The sequence below is a fragment of the Mixophyes fleayi genome, chromosome 4 (assembly GCF_038048845.1).
Source record: "Mixophyes fleayi isolate aMixFle1 chromosome 4, aMixFle1.hap1, whole genome shotgun sequence".
In the NCBI taxonomy this organism is placed as follows: Eukaryota; Metazoa; Chordata; class Amphibia; order Anura; family Limnodynastidae; genus Mixophyes; species Mixophyes fleayi.
The window spans coordinates 242,768,982-242,788,904 of record NC_134405.1 but is presented as its reverse complement, the minus strand read 5'-3'; the positions used below and the strand labels follow the sequence as shown (position 1 = coordinate 242,788,904).

The following is a 19,923-nucleotide window of genomic DNA, read 5'->3' as shown; positions in this document are numbered from 1 at the left end:
CAATTATAAAGAGAATAGAGTACAAACATTCTATAAAGATGACAAAAAATCCTAATGAGTTCATGATTGGTTTAGTCTAAAGCGATAAAGAACATGTGTACATTATATCTAATTTAGAAATAGGCTAGGAGGATGAAGAAAGTATTAATATCTATAAAACTACAACACGTGAAATGGATGTAAATGCTAAGAGAAAAACTAATTTACCAATTCCTTTAACACAACTGAAATGACAGGCAGTACATCTAAAATTCCTTTTACAGAAACCACACTTAAAGGTGCTAATGATCTACTTACTGGTGTATCTAAAGATCATTACTCCCTACTGATTCTGCTGCTCTATCAGAAGTTTTTAAGAGTGTTGATTATACTCTACTACTCCATAATCTCTCATCACTTGGAGCCCAGGGGGTTAAATGTATCATACCCTGTTTTTTGCATCCCGGGCTTGATCGGCGAAATGACAGCTACAATTGAAAGCGGCGCTGCCTTGTAAAGGCAAGTTTTCCTTTACAAGGCAGCGCCGCTTTAAATTTTAGCTGTCATCTCGCCGATCACGCGCAGGATGCAAAAACCGGACTATGATACATTTACCCCCAGGAGACTGCATTAACTTGGACCTTGCTTTCTTTTAGACCAGTGTCGCAAGATGAAATATTTAATTGATTTTTGGACATTGCAGATTTTTGCAGGTCTTCCCAGACTAGCAGGATGCCCAACTTGATTCATGTTTTCCAGGTGTGCCAGAGACAAAGTACAATGAGATATTTTCTACATCATCCAGACACAATTATTTTAGGAAACGTGCATTCAAAGGTGCACAAATACCAATGCAATTAAAAGATATAAGTTTATAAATGTGACAGAAAATAAAAACAGCCCTAATGTTACTTTTACGCCCATGCAGATTTCCCTCCTACAAAGCATCTGCACCGAAGCACTTCCCAAAAGTACAAAGTGGGTATTTATGGAAAATATGGGCTACACATTGGTCACCGTTGGTGATTCACAGAGTTGGGTTGATGGAGACACTATTTGTGTGGAGTTTGTATGCTCTCCCTCTGTTTGCTCTGAGTGCTGCAGCAGTCCAAAAATAAATTGGTACATTAATGTTCGTGAGGTAGAGAATTTGGACTGTGTAAGCTCTACTGGGGCAGTCATGTGAATGATTAATCAGTCTCTGCTATACACTGCAATTCTGCATAAAACCTTGGTGCTATACAAATAAAAGTTAATAAATAAATGTATGTTTATGTAAAGACACAGTGTTATCTCTATATTGCTTTTGTTATTTTTATTTATACTCCCCCCCTCTCATTTAAAAACTCCAATGCTCCATATTACAATTATTATTTTTGGTGCTGGGGACCCAGGATGCTTTGTCTATGGTCACAACAGCCAGCATAATCAGCTTGCCCAGCTTTAGCTTGCTACGTCATCTAGCAGGAAGCTTATCTGGATAGACCTATTAAGCCAGAACTCATCAATCATGCAATGAAGCACATTGGGTAACATCAAGGGCTGGCTAGGCTGTGGACAGTGAAGGGGAGCAACTGCCCCCCCGGGCTGGTTCTATAGTGTGCTACCTTCGGCTGTTCACTGGGCCATCTGCATTTTTTCCCCTGTAATATGTTCGGAATTAATAAAGTGATGGCAGGTTTAAGACAGAATTAGAACATATTTTTATCACCTGTTGAAAAGTGATATAAAATGTACTATTTAATTAACCCGCTTTATGATGAATGGCAAATAGGGAACAAAAAAAAAAGAAATGAACAAAAATGAATGAATAGCAAAAATGGAACAAAAAAACCCCAGAAAGGCACAGTGACACCTGGCTATACCTTCAAAAGGTTGCAATAAAGTAATCTGCACTGAAATGGTCAATGACTCCGAGTGATGGAGGAATGTATTTTTATCTGTGACTTTGTGATGTTTTCTCTGCATTGTAGTTGGTTGCTTTAACACCATACAATGTGCCTCCTGCATTCCACAGAATAGATTTTTTAGTTCACTTAATAGAATATGGGCCCTAAAATTAACAAACGTTGTATACATTTTGAATTTTGTTAAATTGTTTTACTCATCTCTATATCTAATCATAACTGCTAACATTCAATATACACAAAAGTAATATTCAAATGCACAGCAGAATCAGATCCATTAACAGCCCAGTGACTGCAAATATAATGTGTTTAAAGGGTGTTTCTACTTTAGTACAAAGAAAGTCTTAATTATTTACTTGTACTAAATGGAAAACAGATTGAAAGTTCAAAAGCTTAAACAGTTTCAACTTGAAAGAGACTGAGGGACTGATTCAATTAGAACTGAGGTACAGCCGTAACACTACATGGTGCGTTTCCATATGATGTTTTGGTAATGAAGTCTATGAGGTGCAAGCAAAAAATGACCGAATATTTCATTACAATAATTTAAGCTTTTGTGCGCATTAAAACAGTGCACAGGGCTACTACTGAACCTCGTGCCTAATTAAATCAGCCCCAGATCTCTAAATGAGGCGAAACGTAATTTAAAGAAAATCAACATCTTTTGCATATACAGTCCTCCCTTGTTTTCTCAAGTGCCATTTTAGAACAGAAAGCATGTAGGGAGGAGGTTAGCTGTGTTGATCTGCTCAGAAAAGAGCGTTCAGGATGATCCAGGGACATAGGAAAGCAGTAGAATCCTGTCATTATTGTAAAGCAGTTCCGTAGAGAATAGTCAGCTACAACAGTTTGCTAATCAATTGCTTTCAATTTCAATCTTAAATAGACTTTACATGGACTAGTGGCTATTGGTTGTTGCTAATGCATTGCATTGCATATATATATATATACATATATAATAGTACTAGGCAGTATATACAGACTGAGTTAGATAAATATCATTCTGAACTAGCTAGCATATTTATTTCTTTGCAAAAGCATCTTCAAAATCCAATCACTATTTGTCAAATTCAATCTCAAAGAAAACATAATTTCTTAATATAAGGAGGATAATTAAGAAGGAATTTTCTGACGAAAGTGGTGATTTATGCAAAAAAAGGAAATTGGCTAACATTCCAAACACCAGCCGCAGTATGAGCTCTGATACTGCCACTGCTGTCCTCTCTCCAATGTATTTGTTGTAGTGCTGACTCTCTCCAATGCATTTGCTGTAGGGCTGACCCTCTCCAATGTATTTGGGTTGATCCTCTCTAATGTGTCAAACATGCTGCCTAATGGGTATCTACATGGTGTATCTTCTATATTCAAAGGAAAATATGATGTAGACATCTTCAATGAGGATGATGTTTGGTTACCATTGAGGAAGGTGACCACTGTTATCCATGATTCATTTGTTAACGTCCTTATTTAATCTCCAGTTGAATAACCAACAACCAAAATGTTGGCTTTTCTGGGGCCCAAGCAAATTAACCACATAAGCCACAAAAGGGGCAGTGCCTGTCGCTAGAGTGCTTGGATTGTTAACCTATGTTCATGTCATTTTTAACATATGGGTGGCTGGGTGGCCCCTAGGACAATGCAATCTTGCATGATTTTGACTATTCCACTTTTCCCCAGGAATCTTAACTGCTTTCAGCATGTTACTAGTGCCAATTGTCAACTGACTGTTGGCAGGGGCGGATCTAGACAATTGTTCTACCTGGGGCGATTTTAGGGGGGCAATTTAGGCCCCGCCCCCTTTCTGATTTCCAAGGCTGCCGGCGGCTGCACAGTATGTTCAGGTCCGCTCGGCAGTGACAGTGTGCTGCCGAATGGACCTGCACAGTGTACAGTTGTTGGCAGAAAGCCCCTGCTAGGGGGGCCGATCGCCCCCCCCCCCCCCCCCCCCCCTGGGTCAGCCACTGACTGTTGGTTGGGTGACCAATATGCCAAATTCTGTCTCTTAATTTCTCAGAATATGGACTTTCAAATGAAATTCCATTTTCTTGTCAAGACAGATGTTTGGCAACCACATCTGCATCAATGCAAGTTATACATACTCTGGGAAGGCCAACTATTGCCCAATCTGAACTGATTTACATATTTTTTACACTTCACTAATATAACATATTTTACACTTCACTAACATATATGTATTATTTATACATTCCATATTTATATACATGCCATATTGATACACATGAGATATTTTATACAAGACATATTTTATATAATTGCAAAATATATACGAATGACTAGTCCCCTTGTTTGATTCACAAGGGCAGCATAATGGCACATACTAATTTCTATTCAGCCAGATCTACCTTACTCATACCAAGAAAAGTACCTATAGTACAACAAGGTGTTTGAAAACTCTACTCTTGGCTCCCATGTATACTCTACCCAACGATAAGCGCATAGCAAATAAACAGAGCAAAGTGCAGGACACCTTTGTTAATTTAGTTTTATCAATGTCTAATGTATTAATTGTACCACTGTCCATCCAATGCTCCCTGTTTGTGAGGCATATGTGGATGGTTCATCTTTTTTTGTGTGGGTGCACTCCGCCTTCATCGATCATCATCTATTTTTATGTATATAGTACCATTAAATTAGTTTAGACATTACAATCAGGTATCTATTTCTCTAAAACACTACTAAATTTCTACTTAGTGTGAATAGTCTTTAAATTTAAATGTATGCAGTCCAACTTCATCTATTTAGTTTAATCAATGTCTAACTGTATTAATTCTACCACTGTCCATCCAATGACCGCTGCCTGTTTCTGTAGCGTAAGTGTCTATGATGGAAGCTCTGTCACTCCGTGCTCAATGCCAAACAGTGACAGTTGCATACTCCCAGAGGTCTTAATTAAATCAATTTTTGCCTAGTTGATTTCTAAAAGACATAATGCATGTTCTTTCTTTCCTGAATCGCACCTTGGAAAATTAATGAAGGCACTTATGACCTCTAAAGTGCTTTATTGCATGGCTGCCAGATCATCTATTGTGTCTACTACCCTAGGGAATGTATATTTTATTAAACTGCCATGTATTTGTACCATATATTTTGTGCCACTGCTCTGTCACTAATTTTAGCCAGCCAGCTCACTGCAGACTTTGGTCAAAATTGGTGACAATTGGGACAGTTGTGAAAGGATAATACGAAAATAGACTTGAAACAACTGGAAATTAATGTTAATGCTATAAATAATAATATTGGAGCAAAAACAGCTGAAAATGACATTTTTTTACCTATTTTCACACTGGTTTTGAAACCGAAACATAAGGGTCAGTGCACATCTCTAATACATAAGCAAGATGACAGTAGAGCTCTTATTTCTTGGTCAAAAAAGCCAATATATCTGTCAAAACTTTACAGCTTGAGGGTATTTATTACAAATAATTATGGACAACTATATACAGCATTTTTACATTTAACCTTAAGTATTCAGGGATATTATAAGCTTAATAGTGCTGATCTGTAAATTTAGTCTTCATATCTTATACTTTTATTCATTGCCTGCAAGTCGAATGCACATTTCTTTAAAGCCTTGGTCATGGGAGCATGTTTTTGGAATTCGACAATATGTTTCAGAAAAAGAAGCAAGTTATTTTATCCATGTAAGATAAATACTCTGTTTTCAGGACTTGGAAATAATGATTTTTAAAGTCTTTGATGTACCTTCTGGTTCTTGATCTCAAATATTTGACTTTTTTTTTTTACACCATGCAAATGATTAAAGCTAAAGATGCACTTTGAAGGAAAACTGTAAAACCTTGAAATTACCTAGAGCACTCTTCTAAATTAATCCGACTGCTCATGTTAATCTATGCAATAAAAATATTATATATATATGAAGCTTCACGAGAAAGACTGACAGAGAATTAACATTAAATTAAGTTTTCAAAAGAAAAAAATCCACATGATAAACTTACACAAGAACCAGTTAAACATATAAACAAGCAAACATATTATATTTGTCATTATATATAATAAATGTTCATTATGATTTTGTAACTATAGTTCTATGTAACCAAATATGCGACCATTAAAGGGAAAATAGTATATTAGTTAGTATTCATACGCTTCATTTTTTGTTAAACAAAATTAGATAAATCTTACTTAGAATAGTGTAAGGTTTCCCTTTAAAGCAAAAACACACTGCTTTTTAAATTCAATATATATCAAAGACTATAATGGATGATGTCTTAAGTTTAACTACATTTGTCCAGCATTCAGACTGCTCTGTCTTGTTCGAGAAAGATTACAGTTGTACTGCTGTAACTTTTCTCTAACCTTCTCCCCAGTCCACCTGACAGAGACCTAATGGAGCTATGGTAGAGTAAACATTCAGATCATATGAAGGTCTTTATCTTTTAAAACCTTTTTATACGCTATGGAGCAATTCGATGATCGTGTTACTCCTGAATCTCACCTAATTCCCCCCTAAGAAGTAAAACGGTGAGTCTGAGAAATAGGTAAAGAGATTAATGTATATTTAATTGTGCCACTGTAATGACATATGTGGGTTACTTATCTGATTGTATATCATTATGCTTTTTGACGGTCTCAATATAAACAGGGGACATATTTTGGTGGAATGAATTGGTTAATTGTAATGCATTGTCTTGGGAGGAAATAAAAACTGAATTGTGATGAGTGATTGTTGAGGTTTGAGGACCCTGCTGTAAAACCACTGAATCAAAAAATGGGACAAGTGTACATGCTTACTCTCTATGAAATGCTTTTTACATTAGGCATGTAGTTACATAGTACAGAATGTTTGTCTCTTTAAATGTCTCTCTTTACCATTTAAATATATTGAGTATGGAATCATAACTGGTTATAGATAGGATTACCAAAACAATGTTGAATGTTGAAAATAAGGGACCAACAAGCTGAAACACAGAGGCCGTTACCTGGAGTGTAACTACCATAGGTGCAGGTGTTAGGGGGCCCACAACTGAGGGTTATACATGGGGGCCCTTATAAAATTTTCCTGTGGGGTACACAAATGTCTAGTTATACCTCTGGTCTGTCCTTTTTATGAGTGGTATAATTTATGAATAAATTTATATGAATACTGTGAAAAAACAAACAAAAAGAAACTAAATGTATACAAAAATAGAATAAATAAAATAAGAAAAATTAACTAAATAAATGAGGCAAATATATAATACATGTGGCATTGATGATCTTTTTGCAACTTGTAGTTACTAATCATATTAGCGTTAGCATTTACAATTTTAGACAGGATAACTTGTGATTGTAATCTCTTATAAAAGAAGAACAAAAAAATGTGTTGAATTGTATTCTTGTTACTTATATAACATGCCTCCCAATGGGCCTGATTTTGGAGGCACATCCTGATTCGCGGACCTCAAAGAGTGCAGGGCTTAGCAGGAAAGTGGGTGGAGTTTTGCCAAAACGTATTCATTTGTGCAGAATTTTGGGCAGAAAGGGGTCAGGGCTTATTCTGTCCCAGGATTCTAAATGTTGAGAGGTATGATATAATGGTATATATTTTACACTTGTGTTATAAATACTCAATAGTTTAAGCATGAGGTTTGGTGAAAAAAAATGCAAAACAGCCTAGTGCAACTTAGAAGTAAATCTGGTAAAAGGTAATACACCCTCACAGCTGTCCCAATCTCCACTGTAAGGCACAATCTGGCCTTTTATTTCAGCTGTGCCCTCCTCCCCTTAGAATGTAAGCTCTCTAATGAGCAGGGTCTTCTACCCTTTGTTTTCATGTCTGCATTTATTTTGTCTGTCTTGTATGTCCCTGTTTTATGTATGTCCTTGTTTTATAAGTGTCCTGTTTTCCCTACTGTACAGCGCTGCGGAGTATTGTAGCGCCTTACAAATCTACAATCATAATAAAATTAATATTACCAATAATAATATTCTGGACTTAACTGTAAATTCTCATGTTTGAGTCAAAACCAAACCTACTGTGTTTATCATGAAACTGCCCACTCTACAAAAACATTGCTATAGCATTTTTGTTTATACTTTCCACATGATAAAAGTGTGAATAATACTTACAGAAATAAGTTTGTTTGGGCTTCTCCAAGTATTGAATTCCTCAAAAAGCTCTGCGCTTTTGTTTTAGTCCTAAAAAAACAATATGTATACTTTATTAATACCATTTACATTACTACTATAATGTAATATCATTCACATTGTTATCTCCACACAAAGTAGCCGCAAACATCTTCCCTAGCAAATGATCTTGAAATGTATTTGCACTGTCCCTTGTCAATACACCACATAAATGTCAACATTAAAAGATTACACGCAGGTCTCTAATGAATTTTAAGCTTCCGTTTTGAGACTTTGTGTTTGGAGAGGCAATCTTTGTGATGAATAAATTCAACAAGAGATCAAGGACAACAGGACCTTATTTTGAAAAAAACAATTGCGTGCCAACTGTCACAGACTTCTTATTACCTTGGCTGGCTACTCTGATTAGTGTCTAATACAATATGTTAAAAATTGATAATAGATTCTCATTTTAATCTCTGACTTGTTTGGAGAGTAGCCTAGTCGTAAATTACATGGCTAAGAAAAACATCAAACTGATGCCTGAGAGAGTAATGAAGAAAATCACGGATAGCACATTTTGGAACAGATGAAAAAGCTGCACTAAGGTTTCCCATTAGAGTATACAGAACAAATTGGTTCTAAAGTGTGAATGAGCCTAATCTTACCATCTTGTGATACAGAACAAAGCTATTTGCAGACAGCTTTACAGAACATTAGTAGCACAACTACTTACTGATTACTTACATACTCTATCTAACATGAATCTAAACAGATTAAAAAAAAGCTCTAAGAAAAAAAGGATATGGCCACAGCTTCAGGTGCGTGCTTGTCATTTAACCTCTATGTTGCTTGCTTTATTTCTACTTCAGCATTAATAGAGCCTTTTCTCCCACGCAAAATTGTATCCCTTTCCCATCATGGTGGCATTACTGGTGCCTAGGATTGCTTGACTGGTGTCCTAGACTTTTGAAGATTGGGCATTAAAATCTAATTACCAGGTTTTATGTTTGGCAGATTGCACAATCGCTTACCTCCTAGTGTTGGTTCATACGGATGCAGCAGAAATGTCTACACTATGATTTAGTACCGGAGGGGTCTTGGGATTTTTCTTGTTTAAAACTTCATATATATTTATCTACAAATCCAATTTTGTAAAGAATACAATAAGGAACCCCCATTTACCCTACAAATACATGCTCACTTTTGCTCGCACATAATATATATATATATATATATATATATATATATATTATGAATATTAAATTAGCATATAACAGAAATGGTATTATTGATCAACAGGTTCATATGTTATGTTTTAGCTAAAGTTTCCCTTGAAAGTTTTCATTAGACAGAAGAATCGCCAGCTAGTTCCTACAATCTTGTGTTTGATCTGAAGTGCGTCTGCCAAAGACTGTCTGTAATATAGTACAAAACTCGGCCTAATGCAGGAGGCTGTTTTTACTTTGTTTTCTCTTTATTAAATTTTGTGAATTAAACGGATATAAACTCTAACATAAGCCATTCTTATCAATATTAAAGAGACAGACATTTACAAAATGACATTTGAAGAAAATTAAATTCTGACTATCATTTGAAGACAGACTGCAGTTAGAAAGATAATTAAATAGAAGCAAATAATTCTTGGATATGAAATGTGTCGGGTACATCAAACATTGATAAGGAATAGCAATCATAAATACAATAATAGAATAGTATTAATAGTTAATGCAATTAATTGGTGGGATGGTTAATCCCGTTTTCGCTGTCAATGAGACCACTGAAACTCTGAAATGCATAGCTTTATCATGGAGGAAAGTCATTTTATTTGCAATCCAGGCTAGCCTGATGGACTGAAAGTACAGAGTGCAAACAATAGTTATTTTTCTGTCTGAACTAAATTATGACATACAGCACAAACTGAGTAACTAGACAACCGACTCAATCTGGCACTTGTCTACTTCAAGTAAATGCACTGGATATCACCACATTAGCCCCACCCACTAACATACAGTTGTGTCAGGGCATCACAGCTAGTGATAGGGTTAATTATAACTATTTAATATGTACAATGCTAGTTTCCCTTTTTAGTAACTCAAAATTGATGCATCATAAAATACAGTATTTTGCATAGTGTGTATACAGTGATGTTTAGAACTGAATTGCATATCTTTCAGAAGTTTCAGATCATCTGCAATAATATTGTAACTAGAGATACTCAGGCTCGGTTCTCCGAGAACCAAGCCCACCCAAACTTAGTGGCTCGGTACTTTCGCGCGCCCTCGGTATTGAAAACGAGGCAAACTGTCTATGTTATGCCGTCGGATCTCACGAGGTATGGATTCTATAAGTACCTCCCTCCACGGCGATCCAACGCCATTTCACAGATGGACACAGAAAGTTCTTGGCTGTCTCTAGAGCAGTTGGGCAGCGTCACAGGTAGAAAAGAAAGAGGAGGGGTAGCAGTGTTCTTCAAAGTCTCCAGTGACATTCAGGATAGCTCCATTGCTAATTGTCATTGCTGAAATAGAAATACTAGATCTGGCAGGCTTGGTGTATATCTGCAGTTCATTTTACTGTACCATAGCTCACTCAGAAATAGGAGAGGTGGCAGGGTTCAGTGCTGAAACAGAAATTGTAATAATAGGGCTGTCAGTGTTCTTAAAAGTCTTCAGTGACATTCTACTGTGCCATAGCTCATACAGAAAAAGGAGGGGTGGCATTGTTCTTGTCACTCTCCAGTCTCAGTCCTGATGATACTAATCCATCTACCTCATGTGCTAAAGCCTATGTTCAAGTACATAGTGGTTTTAAGTCAGGGAAACAAAAATGTAAATAAAAAGCTTGTCCCTTTTTAAAGAAAAAAAACCCTATCTAATAAAGGTGAAAGTTTACTGTAGAAAAACAGAAATTTGTCAAGATGCCATTCTACCCAAACTATTGCTAAGCATACCAGCATCAGGTAGCTCCCTTTTCTTAGCTAGATTTCAGCACCTGCAATCTACACTGTCATCATACTCACCCTCATCAGTGTGTGCATCATCCTCAAACAATACTCATATATCCCCGCTGGAATCCACCATCACAGAAGTCTGTGTATTTCTATGTAATTGTCGATAATGGCCTTCCTCCTGGAATTTGTAGTTCATTTTATGGCAGAGCTGTCACAATTTTTGGGCAATTCTTTTAGATCAGACCAAATGTCAAAATGTTGTGCTGACTCATCTGCAACACCACTGGGTGTCTTGGGAAAGCTTAGTTTTTTCCTAAAAGCAGTTGCCAGAGAAACTGAAGGAGGAGACGTCATTGTGTCATGTACCACTTGAGTTGTCAGCATGCCAACCAGGTGCTCATTGCATCTCTTGAGATCTGGGTCAGTTGGAAAGAAAGAGAAGACATAGCTCATAAACCTAGGATCAAGCACAGTTGCCAAAATGTAGAGATACGATTTCAAGATGTTGATAATTCGCTTCGCCATGATCCAGGAGTTAAGTTCTTAATCTAAAATTCCAATATAAATAGCGGATTTGCTTTGTTTCATTTTCTTCTTCAATTTCTCTAGCTGCTTCTCAAAAAGTCTAATTAGGGGAATCACTTGACTCAAGCTAACAGTGTCTGCACTATCTTCACAGGTGACTACTTCGCTGGACTAAAATACATTCCCCCTCAAATTCTATTCTTCTTGCAGTTGCTGCATTCTCCTACATGCTGTTGCAGAATGCCAAAAATGAACTAAAATATGTCAGGACACAGACAGCATCTCTTGCATGTCACTGTCATTTTTTAAAAGGTTCTGTACCACCAAGTTGATTGTGTGAGCAAAACAGGGAATGTGATGGAATTCCTCCTGCTGTAATGCTCTAACAATATTGGTGGCATTATCAGAAATCACATATCCTCAGGAGAGTCCAAGCAGGATTAGCCATATTGCAATAACATCCCTTAGTTTTTCATCATAATCTATTTATTTATATAGTGCTGTACAGAGAACTCATTCACATCAGTTCCTGCCCCATTGGAGCTTACAATCTAAATCCCCTAACATACACACACACATACAGATCGAGAGAGACTAAGGGCAATTTAATAGCAGCTAATTAATCTACCAGTATGTTTTTGGAGTGTGGGAGGAAACCGGAGCACCCGGAGGAAACCCGCACAAATACGGGGAGAACATACAAACACCACACAGATAAGGCCATGGTTGGGAATCCAACTTATGACGCAAGTGCTGTGAGGCAGAAGTGCTAACCCCTAAGCCACCGTGCTGCCCACAAACAGGATGTCAGCGGTATTCTTCTTAGTGAAGCAGATGATACACAGAGTAGCTGCCTCTGAAAGATCTGGCGTGGATTGTTAGATGCTGCTGCTGTTCCTGCTGCTGAAGGCAATTTACCAACCCATTGGGCTGTCACAGACATATAATCTTAAGTTTTCTCAGTTCCGCTTGTTCCCATAACTGTGGTTTAGTGTACAGTGGGTAGAATGGCATTTTGTATCACAATTATTTTCTTTTTTGTAACCCCCTGGTACAGGTGAGGAATTGCTTTTCTAGTAATATTGTGTAGTGATGTAACAGGGACGCAAGACCTCAATTAACTGTCTAAAACCAGCTGCTTTAATAGTGAATATTGGACGCAGATCTAATACTAGCATAGTCATCATGGCATCTGTGATCCGCTTTGCGACTGGGTGACAGCTTTCATACTTGCTAAGGATTGTTTAACAGTCAATTGTTGTAAACTACTCGTAGTCTTCTTCTTGGTCTGCTTCCGGGTTGAACCCACCCCCAGCAGCAGGAACAGCAGCAGTGGGCCTAATGCTCAAGGATTCTTCTGAGGAGACTTGGATAGGGGAGGAGTCATCTCGCATTAGCAACTTGGATGCAGGACTAAATTGTGAGGATATTGATGATGAAGGTGTTGGGGGTGTAGAATGCAGGTGCTGTGATCTAGATAAGAGAAGGGAGGTAGATGATGCTTGACTGCTTGTTGTTAGTTGTTAGTTTTTAGCATAAGTTTCTGATTTTCCCGAGAGCTTTCCATGAACTCTTTTCAAATGGCGTAACATGGATGAGGATCCTAGATGGTTAAGGTCCCTACCTCTACTGACTGTGGCTTTACAATGCTACAAATGGCTAAACAACTGTTGTCTGAATTTGGGTAAAAATAATTCCACACATAAGAGGTGGATTTTTTTGGTCTTATGCCCAGGCATGACAATGGCCTTCTTCTTATCACTGGCAAGAACTGCTGCAGTCTTTGTTTGAAAGTGTATGGAAATAATATTGTGACCTGTGAGGTGGTCAAAATTGACTGCAAATGACGTGAAATTAGTGTTATTGAGGTTAATAATAATGTAGGAACAAAAAACGAGCAAAATTATGTGATTTTAGCTATTTTTCTTAAAAATACAGATCCAAAACCAAAACAAAAACACATGAGGGCGGTTTAGCCAAATCTAAAACCAAAACACAAAGTTAATCCAGATCCAAAACCAAAACCAGAACACGGGGGTCAGTGAACACCTCTAATTTTAACTTACTTTTGTAGTTGATGTAAATTATTCCCTTTTAAATGAATTAGATATAAATAGCATGCACCTGGTGATAAGGAAAGTTAATTTGCTTGGAGGATGCAGAAAATTCCATTATTATTAATGTTATTAAATACATATTTAAGATACTAGACCAAACATTATTGCTTTTTATATAGAAGTAGCCCAACGTTGTGGTGTACATATATTTATGAGCTGTGCATGCTGGACTGATGAGTTGCACAATAAAAGTGTAATTTACACATAGAAAAGGAGTACACCAAATGGTGTCTCAACTTATACTGTATATGCTGATTCTTGACAATAAAAAAAGAATAAAACAAAGAAAAAAATGGAGTGCCTTCCCCATCACCCAAGTTTTGCCAACACCATTGCTCATAGTTTTGGCTGGTAGCTGCAAAATCAGAAGGACAAGCTGTTACATCTATTTTATAACACTTTTATTACCCCTACCTCAGCACGGGGCTATTTTCTCCTGTTCCCCATGCTGTGGTTCCCTACTATAGCATCCCAGTCCAGCCTGTCACAACCTAGTGCTGGTGTGACAAGATGGACATAGACCTATGCGTACATCATCTGCCCTGGAAGTTTATGTTCACTATAATATGGTTATTGTTTCCTCCATAAATAATGTAACATGAAGTTATGCATTGTCACTGAATACCCTATGTGGTCAGTTGCTTGTAAATTATACAGTATATAATCCGTTATAAGCATGGTATATAGTCTGTACACTGTATTCTTAACCGTAGCCAAGTGGGTCCCATAGGAGTGGCAGGGTCTGGGATCCCTTTCCTAGAACCGGCAGTAGTAATCAACTGGAGCCCCTTACACATCACAAAGTAAAGGAAGGGATTAAAAACAGGAGGCGTTCTTCATCGGACAAGCTAAACCCCTTCATCTCCATACTGAAAGTGACTATTGTTTTGTCATGGACTGAACTATACACCTTCACAGCAGGAGGTTGAAACTGCACTTAAGCAACATAAAAACCCCAGGGATACTTTGGACAATCCTATAACATAGGAATCAGAGATAACCTTGCATGGTGGAGTTCCACATATAGGAATTTTGGACACTTGTCTGCAATGATCTCAAAAGGGTGTTCCAATTTTAGAATAGCTTGGTATTGGAGTTCTCACTCATATCAGCTCCTTTGAAAGAATTGTTGTGAATCCTGCACTTCTTTGCAAGTCATGCATAAAACTTTGTTCCTGTGTTCTACACTCCATCAAGAGTAGCTTGTGGCTTGTGGTTCAGGTTGCCTGGTTAGCCTACAGGAGTAGGGAGACTGGGAGTCAAATCCTTATCATATTTATAGATAGCCTGTTAAACTCAATAATCTCAGGATCCAAATGCATTGTTACTCCCAGAACTGCATCAGGACCAATACCTTCTGAAAAAGCTTGGCAGGGGAGTGCACAATAGTTTGGCCTTTTCACTAACAGCTTGGTCAGCTGCAACAACCATTTCGCCGTAGCAGTGATACTCTCAATTTAGTAGTGTACCATAACAATTGCACCAGGACCAGTGGTACAGAGCAACTTGTCCTAGAGTTCTATTAACAGCATTGCTAAAGAATCCCATACAGCTTGGCCGGAGATTGCATATTACCACAGTGGATCTATATATATTTGTGGTTGTCCTGGCAACTGTCTCAACACCCAAGCTGGTCCAGAGTAACTTATACAACAACAGCTTGGTCTAAAGTATGACACGAAGTGCGACTCTTAAAGTACGAGAGTACCACCATTGCAGATACCCCAGGAACTGCCTCAGGACCAAGAAACAGCTACAGATTGTCTTGAACTCTAACAGCTTAGAACAGTTAAATTTTTACAGTGAATTGTGAGTAGAAAGCACGAATTCCCTAGAACCCCAATAGCATCTTTGGGATGCTGTTGGGGTTCTAGGGAATTGGTGACCTACCTGGCTGTTTTATTATTGTTATGCTAAACCTAATTGAGCTATTGCATTGCAGTTTAATTGTATTCTGTAATAAATATACTGTTGTATCCTTTTACTCTCTTTGCCTGTGTGATCCATGAATCCCTAGATACTGGGATTACTCTGTGAGTTTCGACTCTAATATTCCAGTATCTTGACAGCTGGTAGCTGTTTTTTGGGGGAAACTCATGCGGATTGTCCCCCATTTGCTGCTACAAGTCTGGGCTGTGAGTGCTGGTGCTGGTGCTGGTAACACTGTTGTGGGGGGGGGGGGGGGACTATCTGCAGGTCTGCGTGAGCCATTGAGCCATATTTGCATTAACATGCTCTCATTGTACTCAAGCAATACCCATTCCTTCTCCCATTCCAACTCTCCAGGGTAAGTAGTCATAAGGGTGAGATCACTCTGCATTCCTGCATATTTGTGTAACATCTTTGTGTGAATTCACACAATTTACACTAGGTATACTGGAAGTATTCACACTGCATCAGCCCCACTGTGTATTCTGGGTTGTATATGCTCATATTGCCAACTACTTCAGCTATTGAAATTTACAACATAAACAGGCAAACATAATATATATTATAGACCTTAATCAACTGCAAAAACTCGTGGGATTTCACTGTGAACTTCATGTATGTGCAAATCAAATGTTGAATGATCTAGCTACCAAAAATGTTCATAGCAATCCATTAAAGTTAACTTTGTTTACTAATAGTAATTCCATTTGTATCACTGATTTGTTTAGGATGCGTTTGCTGCTATGCTCAGCAGAGACAGATATTTTTAGGACAAAATTTGGACTTTCTTGTGTTCTATTACTATGAGCTTATGCTTCATCAACTCCAGACTTGTCATGGCTCATTATCTGCAGATCATCATCACGAGCAGCTTTGTGCTTTAAAAATATGCTACGGCATCTGCCCATGTGCTTCCCTGCACCACAGCACATACCAAGTCTTAAGCTGTTTTCTTTATTTTTAGGCATTTTTAGAAATAAAATGTTAAGTTTTTTAAAAAAATAATTTTAAGAAGCAGTGTTTATGTTCCTTAGCATTTCACTAAAGGTGTACTTTACACTATACGTAATACTGCAGTTTACAAATAGTGCTATTTGTTGTTTGCATGAATAATGATATATTAATGGCTAATAACCCATGTACAATGGACCTGAATTTCTTTAATGTAATTAGCAAATGGCCAGAAACACGCACCAACATTTTCCTGTTTTTAGGAATAATTGGCATATATGGGGTTCAGAGATTCATTTTATTTTTCAATCAGCATTTGGGCATATAGATGTTTTTTATAGGTGTTTGAGGCTACCATGCCTTGTATTCACTTCCTGCAGCTTACATTATAATAAAGAAATAAGAATGTCTTATAAATTATTATATCTTCCATAAGCACAGAAGGAGAACCATACACATCACTACGCAGGCTCAGACTGAAGTCTGGCTATGTATCTCTTTCAATTGGATTGGTGCTTCTCCAGACTCCATAGGCTTTGGCATATATTGGCTCTTCAAAAGTTAGTCCCCCTTTTTGTTTATGAATATCTCATGTGATTAGCTAGTTTATTAAAGTCCTGCTTTGCTTAATGATCTTGGCATGTTTCTCTGGCTGGCATATAGATTAATATATTTTGTCAGGCTCCACAGTTAAATTGATTCTTCTTCAGTCAAACTGCCTAGACTCCAGGGCGGTGCTACCATTAGGTATACCTAGGCATTTGCCAAGGGTAAAATGGATGACGGGCAGTTAAAACACTGAATGAGTTACATATTGTCACTCATCAAGTGATTTTAATAGCACCACACGAAGCCCAGGCCTCTGACATAAAGCAGAACCTACCAACAGCTTCTTATAAGTGAAGCTGCTTGCTGCTGCTCCTCCTCCATGCCAGTTGTAGGCTGGGAGTGTGGCTCTTGACTATAATGCCAGAGCCAAGCGACACATTCAAACTCCAATGTGCCGAGGATGCCATCCTGGCCTCCCGCCTGATAAGGCAAGAAGCAGCAGGGGTGGACAGCCAATTCAGAGGGAGAGGATGCCGGTTCTGAGTGTGTGTGTGTGGGGGGGGGGGGGGGGAATTGCAAAAAAATGTTTCTATTATGAGGCATTTGGCCTTATGTACCCTTCCAGTAGTGTAACTGACTTATTTAATAAAGACACTCACTGTAAAGACAAAACAAAAAACACCTTATGTATGTCTTGTCCAAACTACAACAAACTCACACTGTTATGCGACCTTTATTCACTTTCATAAAAAATTTTTTCAACATTAGCACATTCTGATTAGTCAGGAAACTGTGTATAATAGGGAGATTTAGAACTTGGAAATAGTGCTAGCTGCTGCAACTTTTGATTTAGGGACATGACATTATTGATTTGCCAGCTTAAATAAAGAACTTAAAAGGAAAGGAGAGGAGAGAGAGAGTGAAAGACGTACAATTAGCAAAATAGAAATCCAATGAACTTGGTTAGTATAGGTTTACAAATATGATATAATATAATATATATATTTTTTAATATTATATACAGTATATGTCAACCTACCTTAACCTCATGAGCACCCATCTAGAAATGGATTACACCAGCTTGCTTTATCTGAACATATTCAGTACACTAACACAACAGATATAAGCATTTCAAAAGGGGAAGAGAAAAAGTGGTTTGCTTTACTCTGTTGCCTAGTTATTTCATTTTACATATCAATGTATTAGGAACATTAGAAACCCCTATGTTGTGGAGATGTGTCCCGAGGATTGCGCAGCTGTGCCCATGAAGAGAGCTTAGATGGTCCTGGCTGCTGTGCCCATGAAGAGGGCGAAGAAAGAAGAGGAGACTTACTTACCATTTTGGTGATCCAGCGTTGGTAAGTATTTTCTTTCTTCCGCAGGTCCTGTCGGCAGAGGGAAGATGAGCCAATCAGGGCTCACCTTCCCCTGCTGGCGAATCGGTGGCCGGATGAGTGAGCTAATCCTGGTTCACATCTGGCCATTCAAAAGATTGGCGCTGCATCGAGCCAATGAGCACTCACAGCAGCGCCCAGTAATGATGTCGCGCCGGCGGTTATATAAGCAGCCGGGCGGCCCCATTACTTCAGAAGTTCGCCAGCGGAGTGAAGAGAGGACTTTGTGGGATGTCCGGAGCGGCGGATCAAGAAGAAGACGCTGGAAGTGGCAGGGTGCCCTTGTCAGGGCAAGGAGCTACCCTGCCACTGAAAATCACTGCCGGAGACATCGGCGGGGAGCCCATGTAAGGGCTAAGAGCGCCCTTGCCCAGAAGAGAACAGAGAAGCGCCGGAGACGCTGGTGTGGAGCCCTTGTAAGGCCTGAGAGCGCCCCCGCCCAGAAGACTGCCGGAAATGCCGCGCCGAACAGGAGAAGAGGCGCCGCCGGCTGGAGGGTCTGGAAGACCCGGAGAAAGAAGACTGCGTAGCAAGTTGAGCATCCTGCGCAGAGCAGGTAAGTATACTCAACTTAGGTCGGGCACAAGGTCCGTTATAGTCAAAGGACACAAGGCCCTAGGTAGTGGGCTAGTGCCCATAAGTAGAAGGGTATAAGGCCCTAGTTAGTGGACTCAGAGCCCAAGGTAGAGAGGGGGCTAAGGCCCATAGTCATGGCACAAGGCCCTGTAGTCAGCTGGGCAGAGGCCTATGGTGTTGGGCATAAGGCCCTGTATGTAGTGGTGTGAGAGCCCTGAGAGAGTAGGGTGCAGTCCCATGTGTGGTGTGTACTAAGGTGTGAGTGCTACGTGACAGCTTCAGGTACATAAACAGGGTATTATTCCGCCTGTGCAGCGAATATTGCATTGTGTCTTGTATTTGGACTGTGCTGTGTGTTTCTTTACAGGCGCAAGACGTCAGGCCCCCATTAAAAGTAGGCTCTTGTTACTTGTTGTTTTCCTGCAATAACCTGTACTGTGTGGACAAGCATACACATAGCCAGGGAAGAACACACAGTAGTTTTTGCTGTCCCATAGGTCTCTGGGGTTACGCTGGTTTCCAGAGGTGGTGATCGAGTATCTCACTGGCAGTGCAGCACATCTCAAATGAGTTCCAGGGGCGGCCCGTGGTTCTAGTTGAGTGTTCCAGTCCTCAGTTCCGGCAGGTTCTCTGGCAGTTCCGGACTGGGACAGGTGTTCCGCTTGAGTGGAGGCAGTCATTTCGTGTTCCGGCAGTGACGACTGGCGGTTCCGTGCGGCAGTTGACACTCTGGTGGTGTGCTGTTCCAGTGAGCCTCTTTCGTGCCCTGTGCGACCGGTCCTTAGGATTCCGTGGGTGACCCCATAGCGAGAAGACAGTCTTCTCGGTACGACCTGGGTGAGGGTATTAGGAACAGCCCTCCGGAATAGACCGTGAACACCAGCTGGTGTTCCCCGTAAAGTAAAGGGAGGAGGTTTAGGTAGTGCACTACACCCAGTTCTAGTTTTATAGTAAAG

The 19,923-nt window shown here is 39.1% G+C and overlaps 1 protein-coding gene across 3 annotated transcripts in view; it reads right to left on the bottom strand.

Moving 5' to 3' along the window:
- The window catches only part of SYT1 (synaptotagmin 1), a 530,829-nt gene that overhangs the window by 385,280 nt on the left and 125,626 nt on the right, over nucleotides 1–19,923 (bottom strand). For all 3 annotated transcript variants that reach the window (XM_075209585.1, XM_075209583.1, XM_075209587.1), the window contains exon 3: nucleotides 7,977–8,045. The gene's annotated coding sequence lies outside the window, so the exon portion shown is untranslated. The remainder of the gene's footprint in view (nucleotides 1–7,976; nucleotides 8,046–19,923) is intronic.